Genomic DNA, 14,902 nt, shown 5'->3' with positions numbered 1-14,902 from the left:
ATTTAACATAACAGTTTTTTGGCGGCCATTATTCATAATCGTGTCTTAATTAATGTGGTTATATTCTTCTTGTTTTTCAGTTCAAATTGAGTGACAATCAGAGCTGTCAATGGCGCGAAATTCAAATAATAGCCTACAATATATATATATATATATATATATATATATATATATATATATATATATATATATATATATATATATATATATATATATATATATATATATATAATGAAACATAAACCAACATTTGCTGCTGGCAATCTATCTATCACCGGATCCTTCCATAAATGCCAGCTGTATGTAAATTCTACTAATTAATGTTATGTAGTTATAATAATTTAATTTCATGTTTTGTAACTTAAATATTATTAAGAAGTTGTCAAAATTTTCTTTGTGTCTTTACGCTTGTGCGGGTCTGCGGGTCATAAAGTGCACTTTATGTCCACACGGGACGTAAATTAATTTTTTATTTTCTCTTGTTTGAAACAATGGTGGTTAACTTTAAAATTGCAAAAGCAATTAATTTTTGTTAGAAAATCATAAATAAATTAAAAATTGTTTTACAACTGACATAAATATTTTGTTCAAGAATCTGACATCTAAGAATCTAACGCCGTAAATATGTACGAAATAAAGTCGTAAGCACGTTTAAAAGTTTTTCGTGTTCTTACAGTCGATATAATGTTTGAACATCCATCCAAGGTAAAAAAATATATAAAAATTCTGCTTCGCTTTTGTCATATTTTTCAACATTTTCAAATACTTTATATTAAAAAAATACAATTCCATTGCCCCGCTTCGGCTTAAAACCATATATATGTGACAAATCCATCGGATGTGCATTAACAGTCACCAGTTTTGCTGAATTTTTTGCCGTTTATCGACCGTCAATTCTCAGTGGTGTTTTATTTTTAGTTTCCAGACATAGAGATATGCGAAACACGGTGAGGCAAAATACCGATAAAACCATCTGCTCAGGGAATTCTGCTGCAAAATCAGCGCCGCACATTTCATTTCCTGAATTGGAAAAAATATAAAGTGATATTTATCCTGTTGGGTTGGCAGCACTGATTGCCTGTAGAGATTTTCGCTACGGATATTGTGCGTTGCCGAACGAACTATGTGAGCGATAAGGAGAGTTAAATCCGTACCGGCAAGAAGTGTTTTGAAAAGTTAGACAACGATAAAGCTAGTTCAAGGCAAATAAGCTGTGTGATATAATTTGCCTCTGGTAAACATCTATAAGTACACCAGGGAAATAAGTTTTTCTCGGGACTTGGGAAAAATCCAAGTGTCTAGCAAGTTTTAAAGTTAACATTACCTGTAGAAAGAAAACTATTTTTCCTGCAGAGAATTCGGTGTTGTTTTTATAACTCATGTAAATAACTCATGTTGAGAACTCATATTAAAAAATAGAAGACTTCCAAAAAACACAACAGTTTCTACCTCCACAAGAAATTTTAATATACCTCCGGAATTAGAAAACTGAAAATGCTCACGTTCTTAAAAACGCAGGTGGAAAAATTTGTGATCATGAACAACAGTACATACCAAAAATGAAAGAGATACATTAGTGACTTTTTTGACGATTCTTCTCGAGAAAATGCTACACATATGCATACTACCTGTGTAGCGGTTGGTTTGCCTACCACATTGGGTATCACTTATAGGGCGTTGAAAGTGGGGACTGAGCAATTACTGGGCTAGAGATAGGGTAAGCAAACAAACCGAAACGTTTGCGAACGGCCACTCTTGTTTTGGGTGGAGAACTGGGTCGTAAGTAAGTGAATAAAGGAGGGACTAGAAGGAGTAACTCAAAAGGAGGAAATCAAAAAATACTTACATAGATTTTCTGGGCAACACACACAAGAAGGTTCCTAAACTATTTGAATTTGGACGCCGTTTAAAAGAATCTTCTTGCTGGATAGAAAGACCAGGTTATGTACCAAATATCCGAAAGGGATAATACTGACTGTCATATGTCGATATGAAATATCAAACCTTTTTGAAATATAAATAAATTTTAAAATTAATTGCATTTAAAAGAAGTCTAATATGACAATTAGCTAATCCATAAAACTTATAATTTTATTTATTTATAATTTTAGTTGTCATGAAAGCAACAATTTTTTTTATTAATGAAAAATGTCTATTTTTACTTAGAAAAATTTTAACAAAAAGTACCTTATATCAATTTGGCTGGTATATTTCCTTTACGAAAGTTTTTGTGATCGGAATTGAACCAAAACACTGGAAAACAACACACAACTGTGTCCTACTCAAGCTGGAATTGGTCTGAAATGACCACGAAACACAAAGATGGATAATTCTTGGGAATATTCGGGCTTCGGATTATCCTGGATGACAACAAACTGTAATCTTCAAAACTCGGCCTTTCAAACGGTCCTGCTTAAAACCATGTGGATCTCTCAAATTGTTGTAACGCTGCTTTACAAATCTACCACATAGGGCACAACACAACAAATCGGTGATTAACTCAATAAATTCACCTCTCCACAAAAAAATTGCCGGCTTTGAAGAACTACACGCCGCAAGCTATTTCTTTCGAATCAATATCTTCCTTAACTACACTTAGCCTCTATTCAAATTGGAAATAGTCGTACTGAAAAACTAACGATCACAAGTGGAGTACGACAGGGTTGTATTTTGGTAGTCAGTCTTTTTAATCTATACTCTGAAGAAATCTTTAATGATAAATCAGTCAGGGAAGCAAGTTATCGGAAAAGCCTTAAAATTAACATTTCAAAGTAAATGGCAATTGGAGAGATTAAATTCTGTAGGATTAGATTCATTGGAAGGCTGCTTTGGAAGTGATAAAGAGACAATAACCAGGATCGAAATATCAGGTAAGGCTTTTACGGCCTGTTAAGTGTGGTCTATCCTGTTATATGTTTGTAAGACATGCACTTTCAGAACCATAATGCTACACAAATTAGAAGCATTAGAATTGTGGTAGTATCAACGGATCCTAAAAATATCGTATGATGAATTCAGAACGTCTGCTCATAAGCATCATAAATAGGAGAAAAACAGACTTCGGCCATACAATAAGAGGGCCTAAATACCATCTACTTCGCCTTATAATACAAGAAAACGTAGGGGGGTGAGATAAACTGCGTAACATTGGTCAATGGTGTGGTTTCGCGGTAGAAGAATTATTTCGCGCAGCATCCCATAGAGAAAGATTTCAGGAAATTGTAAACATGATAATGGCCAACGTCTGAGTACAGACACGGCAACTAAAGAAGAAGAAGTAGATATATAATCAATTCGCCTAAAAATTATTCAATTTGTTTATATCAGAGAGAAACAAATTGAATGCAATTTTTTGCAATACAAGTCAGAAAGAAAGTAATGGAATACGGTAATTTTACGGATACCATATGAAAGAGGGATAGTTGAACCATCAATATAAATAAAAAAAAAGAGTGAAAACAGACTCTCAAAAGCAAAATCTTGTTGCAAAATTATTTTTAATTTATAAACCTTTAGAATAACTTTTAAACTATAGCAAGTAGATGACATCATTTTTAGTATTCCTGAAATTTACACAAAATAAAAAAAAGAAGTTTGAATGAATACACGACAAGACTATAAATCTATGGTTCAAAAAATAAAAAAAAATTAATTCTATTGAATTTTCTATATCGTCGGATCTTGTTAATGGATTTTGATCTTTTTTTTATTTGTATGTACTTCTTGCATACATAACAATAATATGTAATTAGCTAATAAATTTACTAAAAAATTAGCAGTACCATTTGTTTAAACAATTTTTGAAATAAAAATTTCCCAAAAATAAATATATTTTGTAATATTATTAATTATCATTGATATTAATAGGAAGATGATGTGCAGGATGTTCCAAATTGGTATGTTTCGCAGGGTATACTAAAACTAGAGGAGATAGAAAAATCGTAGTTAAGATGTCAGTACATACTTCTTTTTTCTTTAAAGTAACGATTGCCCAAGTGGGGGGGGGGGCTGGTTGGATTAGTTGGACAACTAGTGGTACGAGTCGGAACATCTAGAGGGACAACTTGAAGGTCCGACTTCCGACTGGCGAAGAAGTGGGAGCGTGAATGGTGAAGTTGGAAGTCGGATCATAGGTCGGATCGAAAATTTCCTCAGTCAGTTGACCTTCGGCACCTGTTACCTATGAGATTGCTATGAATTACTTTACGCAAAGACCCCTAGTTCGCAAATATTTAATAGAAAATAAGTTTTCAATTGCACGAAAATTACGCCTATTAAAATACACGATTCTTCATCATCATCTACTTTTTGTTAGGGCAAATAATTTTCCTTTCTGTAGATCTATTTCGGACACTTTCATACAGGTACAATTTTCAACACTCCGGATTGGCTACAGAAGAATTATTAACAAACAACGAAAATTAAATCATAGTTGTACTGAAATTAGAAGTAACTGTTTCTTTATATTGTTCTGAAGTTATTTTCTTGTGGCATCTTATGCAAATTTACTATTTTAATTGGAAATAAGCCTGAATATTAGTTAAAATTAAATTTACTTGACGTTTTGACTTCAACTTCGGAATATTTCGATAACGATTTCCGAAGTGGAAGTCCAAACGTCAAATATATTTAATTTCTAACTCATATTGTGGCTTATTCCCAATTTAAAATAGTAAATTTCTCAATAGTTGTGGAGATATTTTACAGCTAAACTTCAAATCCTCAAATGACCTTCCAGTGGCAAGAAAGCGTAAAGTTGCTACAAGGCGTTGTTCAGTACTGACACATTCACGCATGACGGTATCTTTTTTTGGAAATGAGTAGACCAACTTTTTCCAGCAACCGCGAAAAATTGAAGTTGTCCATTCTGAGGTAGTTTTTGCAATCATCCTCATTAATGACATTGAGCAATTTCGTGTTACAAGAGTTCACACGATCAACAAATAATTTCTTTATCCAACATTTTTTCTCCTTTTTTTCAAAAAAAAAAAACTGAAGACAAACTAGAAAGGAAGTTGGACCTCTAGTTGGATAGCAAGTCGGAGCGTGAGTGGAGACGAATATCCAACTAGTAGTCCTACTAAGTGGGACCGCAAGTCGGAAAGTGAATGCCCAGTTTTAATGTTTTATTTTATATGGGGCACCCTATTATTTTTAACATATTTTGTTTACATGTTTATGTAAATTATGATATGACATATTTTATGTCAGTCGTTGGAGCTACTCTGCAAATAAAATGTTTATAGTTCACGTGATGTTAAAGGCACTTAAAAATAAAATGCCGGTAACGCATTTTAACATTTTATATTATGAGGATAATAATCCTTGACAGTTTTATTTAGCAAAAATACAATCCTAACTTGAAAGTAACGTGAACAGGCATTGAACTGCTTATTGTTGATTAAAAGTGAATTATTATTTTTAAATTATTGATTCCATCTTTTATAAATAAAATTATCACAAAATAGTACACACTGGACTAAATAAAAGCAAAACATAAACAAAACCTGTTTTAAATCGTTCTTGAAATGGAAAAAGTTGTACATTACCTTATTTAAAATGTTTGAAAGCTACAACAAAAATTAGCGACCTCGCACAGACGCTGTCTAAATTCAATTCAAACGTTATAATAAAGACAGTAAAGTAATTATTAGCAAAATTGAGTATTTTGGTGAATATCAACCACTATTTCATTATAATCCAGTATTCTAATAATTATTATGAAATATTCCGCACTAATATCATATAAATAAAAGGTTACCCTTGTCGAGTAAATTGACTGTTCCAACTATTTCGTGTCATGAGGATCTGCTCTGACATGTTGTGACGATCTGATTTGCATTTTAGTATAGAGAAAAATGAATACAACGCCAGTATAAAAGCTTCGCTGGCGAATATTGTGCAAAAACAGTTGATAAAAAACAGTTTAAAAACATCTCTTTAGAGAGACCCCTAAAAAAGTTTATAAGCCACTGAACGCTTCCATAAGATATGTATTAAAAGTCTTAATAAAGCTTTTTAAAGTATTTCTTCATAAAGATATAAAGCATACATGTTTCAGACATTTTTCAGTAATCGCTCTGTATCTCGCTAATGTGGAAAGCTATTGATGATTTGATTGGGCAATTATTACTTTAATGAAAAAAGAAGTCATGAAATATCAACTACTTTTTTTAACTCCTCTATTGTTACTATAATCTGCAAAACGTGCCAATTTGAGACACCCTGTACATTGACTAAATAAAAGTAAATTATAATATTTTTAAAATTATGTTGAATATTCTTTAAATATTGCACAGGTATGTTACTTCTGTTTAATTAAAATGAAATTTTGTACGTATAAATACACATGAAATGAAAAATCATGACATCAAATGAAATATATATTTTATATCATTAGGAGAGAATTTTGTATTAGTAAAAAGAAAAATCTGAATCATACATGGATGTAATTTTAATGAAACGTAATTTAAAAATAATGAAAAATACTATTTCTGACGAAAAATTTAGTGAATTTTAAAACAAAACTAAAATGTATGTATAGAAGAATTTACATAAAACAAACTGAACAAATTTACTACAGAAGGAATACTATAGTCGTTAAAATTAATGTAGAAGAGGTACGCAAATGTTTCATGTTTATCTGGCCAAAGTTCATTGTTGCCAGTGGTAATAAAAATGATAAATCTTTAAAAGTGTGGACGGCATGTGAATGTAAGTTCATAAACTGAAAACAGACAATTGGAGATAAAAATATTATATATATATATATATATATATATATATATATATATATATATATATATATATATATATTTATTGAGATGATTGGTGTTTAAAGAAAATAATTTATAAGGTACATACTAGATAATGTTAGATATAAAAAATATTTGGTTATTTTAATAAGTTATATACTAGAGAATTTTATAAAAATTATTTATATGAGGGTATTCTTAAGAAATTAGCATATAATAAGTGTAAAAAGTTTTATTTTAATAATTATAATATAGTAAATATATTTAAGTGAGCCATGTGAATAGGCAACCAAATATACTTTGAAAGTGACAGACACGAAATAATAATTGCGAATGTGAAATAGGGTTATGTGTTAGTTTAAAATGTTTAGTTTACATATAGTTACTGATTTAAGTTTATATTCTGATCTGAAAAGCCTAAATGTCGATAAAATTCTCGATAGAAAAGTAAAGAATTCTCTAGATCACGGAGGATAGCCTGTTTGCGAAATGGACTATTCCAGAAAATTCAGATATGGAGGAAATGGAACAAATCGAATATGATTTCTTGCCAGATGGTTTTGGAAGATTGAAAAGGTATAAATACTCGGTGATTTGGATTCAAAGAGGCGAGTCCAGTTAGTAAGAAAGTTAGTTAGGGTAAGTAAGAAAGTTAGTTACAGTTAGTTGTTCAGTAAGTTTCAAGATAGTCAGTCAGAAGGTACAGATGTTCAATATAGTGAGTTAAATGAAGATTAAGAAACAGTATAAAGAAAATATTATTGAAGATTAAAAATTATGTTATGTATAAATTGTGATTGGATAATGGAAGAAGTATTAATTGAAAATTAAAATTATATAATATATTTGGTGATTGGATATTGGTATATTGAAAAGAATATACGATAAAAACCCTATATATATATATTATTAAAAAACACTCATAGCTCATCATTTACAAATAATACATCATCACAATATATATATATATATATATATATATATATATATATATATATATATATATATATATATATATATATATATATATATATATATATATATATATATATATATATATAAGCACAACAATCGAAACAAGGCGTACAAATTTTAAAAAAGCAAAAAAGTGGTGTCATATATCTTTTTTGCATATTTCGTTCATATTTAAAACGAAAATATTCCTGCTTTTATTATTTGCCATAAGCATTATGCTGAAAAATTCGGACTCTATCATCAATACATGCTATGCGAACATAGCACATGTTCATTGCAGAGTCTGATTGTTTCTTTTTAGATATTTACTTATTACAGAGTAAGCTGTTAAGGCATATTATTATAGCTTGTCTATTTATCTGTTTACAAAAAAGTAACCCTGGTAAATCATGTACACTATATTAACGAAAATTTTTTGGTTAATTTTGGAAATATAAATTTATCTCACATTCTATGCCCATAAATATATATATTCTGCCCAATGTTCACTTCTAACTCTTTTTCTCTATTCCTCAAACATTTTTCGTATCTTATCTCCCAAGTATTTTTTTGACAATACTGTAAATTTTTCACTAAAAGTATAGTCCGTCTAGAAAGTATCGGGACTTTTATATTTTCCCTAATTTTAATAGATTTCCTTTTTGTGACATTTTAAGACAAAAGTAATGCATCAAGTAGGTTGTGCCGATAGTAGGTTATGGACAAAATCGCATGACAACATCATCTGTCAAATATTGTTGTTTGTAAATAGACTTAAGATTTGTGAAATAATGTCGCAAGTAGAAAAAAGAAAAGAGGTGGAATATTTGTATGGAAAATAGATTTGGAAATCAACGAAGAATAAAAGTGTGCCCAAAAACTGTCGGCATGTCACTGAAAAAGCAAGGTTACATATCAAGGAATCCAAAAAAAATCCCTACAATGACACCTCTGCAAAGGCAAGGAAGAATAGATTTTTGTCAACGTTTTCGAGAAGATAATTTTAATAATGTCTTTATATCTGATAAAAGTTGTTTCTAGCTTGGTGCAAATCATCTAAAAGTCCTATCAAAAGAAAATGTTACCATTCAAATTTCCAAATTTCCTACTAAAATAATGGTTTGGGGAGCATTATTTCAGCGTGGTGCTTCACCTCTCTGTATGGTACTGGTGGTACCGGTGGTACTGTTGATAGTGCGAAATATTGTGACATCCTAAATGGTTTTCTTCTTGAAACTGATCATGTTTTATATCCAGAGGGGTGGCGTTTTCAGCAAGATAATGTAAGATGCCATACTTCTGCTTATACTCAAGCTTGGATGCAAGAACACGAATTGGCAACATTCCGTGTGCCAGCAGCATCTCCAGATCTTAGCCCCATTGAAAACATGGAGACTGATGAAGATTAAAGTGGAACGAGCAGCGCCACGAGATAAAGAAGGTTTGATTCGGTCAGTTTTACAGGCCTGGAACACCATTACCGAAAATTATGGCCTTGACCTAGTTTTGGGTGTACCTGGACGTTTAGTTAAGTGTTTAGATTTAAATGGAGGTTGTATAAGTAAATGAGATGAATTATTTGTTGAAATTTTATACTTCAAGTGATACAAATAAATACCGTAAAATTATAACTCTGCTTTCTTTTTTCCGGATACTTTCTAGACGGACTATAATAGGTAAATTATTAAGCTATTGTTTAGAAATTTACCACATGTCTTCCTTTACATATTACATATTTTTATTGTAAATAGCAGTCGAATAAAGTTGCAATGTGTTTGTTGTAACAATGATACACCTTTTAAAGTACAAATCCTATCTTAAAAAAAAACATTGTCAGATAAAGTCAAATTGTATATATGTTGCCAACAAAAAAAAACTGCAAAATTAAAGTGTGTCAACAAAATAGTTTTTCAACGGAAAGAAAATAGAAGTTTATTTTACAACTATGTTACTATAAATAAGTATAAATCTAATGTAATAAAATAGTTCAAAAGGAATTTGTACGCACCTACATAGTTTATGTGATATCATGTTGTATCAACGTTGTTTGTGTGTGAGATTTTAGGGATTAGAAGTTAAGAGGAACACTTTGTAAATTAGACAGGTCTGGATTAAAAATTGTCATAAGGCTGTGGATTCTAAACATAGGATGTAGAATTAAGGATACGACATTATTTTGAGTTACCGTTAATTTTCAGAGTAAAAAGATATTAATTCCAAAAGACTGACATATGTGTACTTTGTACACACTTATGACAAATGAATGAATTAAAAGAAAAATACTTATAAAAGTGTGTAAAGCCTTTAATTCCTAGCTAAGCTCTTTCAGTTTACAAAGCCATCTTCAGGACTATGGTCAAAATTTAAAAAATACCACTACAAAAGAGGTTTGAGGATTGTTCAAAACGTGTAACAAAATTTTTTCTTCAACATTTACAAAACTCTAAGTTTTCAAAAAGTCATTAAAAGTGATAAGCGTAATTATTTATGGTACGGCCGCAGGCACCCATCCATCAGTATAGAGTTAGGGCGACAGACAGATTTTGTTTTTTTTTGTAGTCTGAACGTCCTGTCTTTTTAATGATTTAATGATTAAAAAAAAGCCCTTTCGAGCTACATCAGAGAAAAATTTCGGAATATATATTCCATCATTAGTGCAGCTACCTAGAATAAGTAGTACTACCACTTTAATTAAGACAGATTCAATTTTGACTAAAGTTAAAGCAAATGTGGTTTAACACTTACTACGTATACATGTGTAAAGTACTAGTATTGTATCTACCTAGTCAGTATTAAACCACATTTGCTATAACCTTCGTCAAAATTTAACCTTTATCTTTGTCTCAATTGAAGTGGTAATACTTATTCCAGGTAGCATCACTGATAATGGAATAGTTATTCCGAAAACGTTCTGTGATGTAGCCCGAAAGGTTTCTTTTAAATAAATATACCCTTTTATAAAGGATTTTTTAACTGAAATCGTTGTGATTTATGGTATACAGCCGACTGCAAGAAATTCATTTTCCTTGTGGACTTACAAAGCGTTTTTCAATTCATTCATTTAATAGTTGTTTATGTACCAATGGTATTAAATATATGTTTATGCCCAGAGGGCGACGATGTTACAAACCCGAGGGCATATACAGTTATTAATACCCGCGGTGCATACAAATTTTTATGTCATATCAGTTCGTTATTGCATCTACAAATAAAAATCCGAAAATTCGATTTCATTTTGACAATATATTTACTAGTAGACATTCTATCGTCCGTGTTATCTTGCTACGCTACGGAAATCTTATTATCTTTTTGTTTCTATCTTTACGCCCGTGCGGACCATAAAGTGTACTTTATGCCCGCGCGGGCATAGTACACTATTTCGTAGTTGATAACTAAGCAATAAAAACACAATAATAAACTAGTATGATATAAAATATATTAATTACTTCAAACATTTTAAAAACCTTAAAAATATTAAGTTCGAACAGGGTTTATACATTTTCGTCAACAATTTTTTGATACAATAATTCCTATTTATGTTTTCTAGTTCACGATACATGTGTCTATAGCAATATAATTTTATTAACCCGTAATTGGTGACGTGGAATCTGAAAGACTCTTGGAAAAATAAATATGTAGTGTTATAAATTTTGAAGCGGCGGCTATGGATTGTCAGCCACTAAGTACTTCTCTAAAACAGTTCACAAACAAATAGTTTTTGTAGAGTTAGTTTGTTTAGCCGTTCAGGACAACTGAGATTATTCGAGTTATTCATACTCATTGTCACCATACCTGTCTCAAGCGCGTCCTTAAGATTTTAAATTATTTTTGTATCAACAATAATGGACAATCAAAGAAATACATTACAGGACAAAATACATCAACAATGGTATTCCTTCTTATTTCTATGAACATAATAAATGATACAAACGGTTTTAAATTGTTATTCAAGAAAAAAAGGCCACAACGTCATATTTTTGACAGAATTTAAAAAAAAACGAATTCTATTCATCATTTAACCCAAATCTGTCCACTGCTGGATATAGGTCTCCCTCAGTCTTTTCCATGTATTTCTGTTTTGTGCTGTTTGCATCCAATTTTTGTCGATCCGTTTTATGTCATCAGACCATCTTGTTGGTGGACGACCTCTACTTCGATGTGCTTCTTGTCTCGGTCTCCACTGTATTATTCGCTGTGTCCATCTGTTATCCGACATTCTAGCTATGTGCCCCGCCCAGTTCCACTTAAGGGTCATAATTCTTTTTATGGCATCTGTCACTCCTGTTCTCCGTCTTATTTCCTTGTTCGTGATCCGATCCCTACGAGAAATGCCTAACATCGATCGTTCCATGGCTCTTTGGGTAACACAAATTTTATTTCTTACTTTCTTGGTTAGTGTTAATGTCTCTGCACCATATGTAAGTACTGGCAACACGCACTGATTAAAAACTTTTCTTTTAAGACACATAGGCAGTTCTGTTTTAAGAACATAGCTTAGCTTGCCGAATGCCACCCAAGTGAGTCCAATGCGGTGGCTTAGTTCGCACGTTTGATTATCTCTTCCTATGCGTATCTCATGTCCTAAGTACTTATATGAGGTGGTTTCTTCAATATGAATGCCATTTACTGAAATCTTTTCGCTTAACACAAGATTTGTCATGATTTGTGTTTTTGTGTGGTTGATTTTTAATCCTACTTATAGGGAGGCTAGGTATAGCTTCTCCAGTTGCGATACTGCATCATCGATTCTGTCAGCAAAAAGGACAATATCGTCAGCAAACCTCAAATGACTAAGCATTTCTCCATTGACATTAATTCCTTTTTCACTCAGATTTTCGTTATTAAACATATGCTCTAATAATGTTGTAAACAATTTTGGCGAAATTGTGTCTCCCTGTCGCACTCCCCGTTTTATTTTAAATACGTTGGTCTTTTTATCTGCCAGTTTCACACTTGCTGTCCCATTTTGATAGATGTATTTTTATCATGTTTATATAGCGATGATCTATACGGCACTCTGTTAAGGCTTTTAACATCTTTTGATGACACTATTATGTCGAAAGCTTTTTCGTAGTCAACAAATATCATGACTAATGGCTTGTTATATTCAACACTCTTTTCTATTAAGTTCTTAATTACTTGTAAATGATCATTCGTGCCATATCCTGCTCTAAAACCTGCTTGAATTCTATTGGAATAAGTGGAAAACTATAAAAATAAATTAAATCTGTTTGAGGGTTTTCCATAAACTCCAAAGTAAAGGGATGGTAAACTTTGATGGCAAAGTTTCCAGTCATTTTTTAACACTGTAGGGGACTATTTGGATGTACAATTTCAAAAATTATACATATTAACAAAGCCCCTTACAATGGAGTTGATAGGCTTGGATCTTCAATCGCTATTTTTTTGGTTCGCCTGACACTGAACCACCATATTATATCGTGCACCTTTTGAATTCCTTTCAGCTAATTTACAAGTAACGAATTGTTTTAGATGATATAATCAGAATAAAATAGGTTAAGTAAAACTTTCAATCATTCTTTTTTTATTTGAGTTTTGGTTGTTCGAATTTAGAGTGTTGCCAGTGCACGTTGCTCGTGTACGTATAACATTTCGAAAGACGTTCAAAAATACACATTCAGATTCGTATACGAAATTTTTCATTCAAGTTATCTCGTATACGAATGTCCGAGTCGTGTCAATGACCAACCGAATTCGAGTGGTAATAAATTTTAAGGGCGACGCTACTTTGTTTTAAAAATAAATATTGGTTATATTTTCCAATATTTATTTGTCAACAAAATAAACAATTTTTATTATTAATAAGTTCTTTTAGAGTAAGCATATTTTGTTTCGTGTGGCTCATTAAACCTTTGTTATTAGTAATTAACTAATAATTACATAGTATTACATTAAAAATCATTATTAGAAAAAAAAATGGGACCGGTTGCATTCGAAACACCGCCTGTCACCAATAATGAGCTAAGTGAGACTTGCAAGATATGCAGTACCATATAAGGTTAATTAAGAAAATTTAAAAGTTGCATCAGAAATGTTTATATTAAGACAGTATACCAAGCAACCAAAAAATCTTATAGTATAAATTTTATAAACAGTACTTCGACGACTCATCAAAATTCTTTGTTTATATGTGATAAGTTTAAATAGTGTTACACGCTTGGAAAAGAAATATAAAAAGGCGAAATGGTGATAAACGAGACTATGCAAAACGTAGTTCTGTAAGTAAAATGGTAAAGAAATCTAAAAGAACAGAGACGAAACTGCTCAAATAGGAAAAACAGAGACAAATCACTATATTATTATAAGCAACGACTACACTGGGTGACCGATTTGTGCAACATATTGGTGATCTCCATTGCTTCAGTTTCACATGGCCATATAGTAGCTGGCTGGAGTGGGCGATAGATACTTTCCAATTATACATATCCCCAAGTGAAATGGAATCTTCCCAGTGCTATTACAGTTAGGTCAAGGAAATACTAATGCATGTCACAAGAATGACCCAGAATAGCTTAAAACTGGAATATCGGGAATATGGAGAAGGGCTAGAGTTACTTCATTCGCGTCCTTTTAAAAATATCAAAATTGGTATCCACTTATAGTTTTGTCGAAAGTACTAGAGGGCTCTGAAAAATTTAGATGTATAGTATAATATCAGGTACAGTTATGCAAAAGTCCAAATATTCAGATTTCAAATCCGATCATTTACGAATATCAGTCTAATGTACGGTCTATGTGAAACACATAGTATATTTGCACACCTGACTATACACAAAACAAATATGGAATGAAGAGAAACTTTGATAACTGTATTTAACAGCCACGTTTTTAAAATCGTTTAATATGTTTAACATTCTCTAGTCATTTGGTATTATTTACAATAAAAATAAGTCTTTTAAAAAATAATAATAAAATCTGACGATATTAAAAACATTAAAATTATATAAAGGTGTGCTAGTACTGAAATACCACCGACTTATATAAGTTACGATGTTTACGTGATGTGCTCGGCGCTCTAAGGGATTCAGTATTCATATCACGAATATCATTTACATAATTAGAGACCCATTTGAATATAAGGTATGTTCTAAAACAAACTTATTAATCTCACAACACAGTGCTGAACGGGGAAATCATATACGAAAATTCGTACACATATTATATAAAATTGA

This window comes from Diabrotica undecimpunctata, chromosome 8, assembly GCF_040954645.1.
Source record: "Diabrotica undecimpunctata isolate CICGRU chromosome 8, icDiaUnde3, whole genome shotgun sequence".
In the NCBI taxonomy this organism is placed as follows: domain Eukaryota; kingdom Metazoa; phylum Arthropoda; class Insecta; order Coleoptera; family Chrysomelidae; genus Diabrotica; species Diabrotica undecimpunctata.
This window is presented reverse-complemented; position numbering follows the sequence as displayed.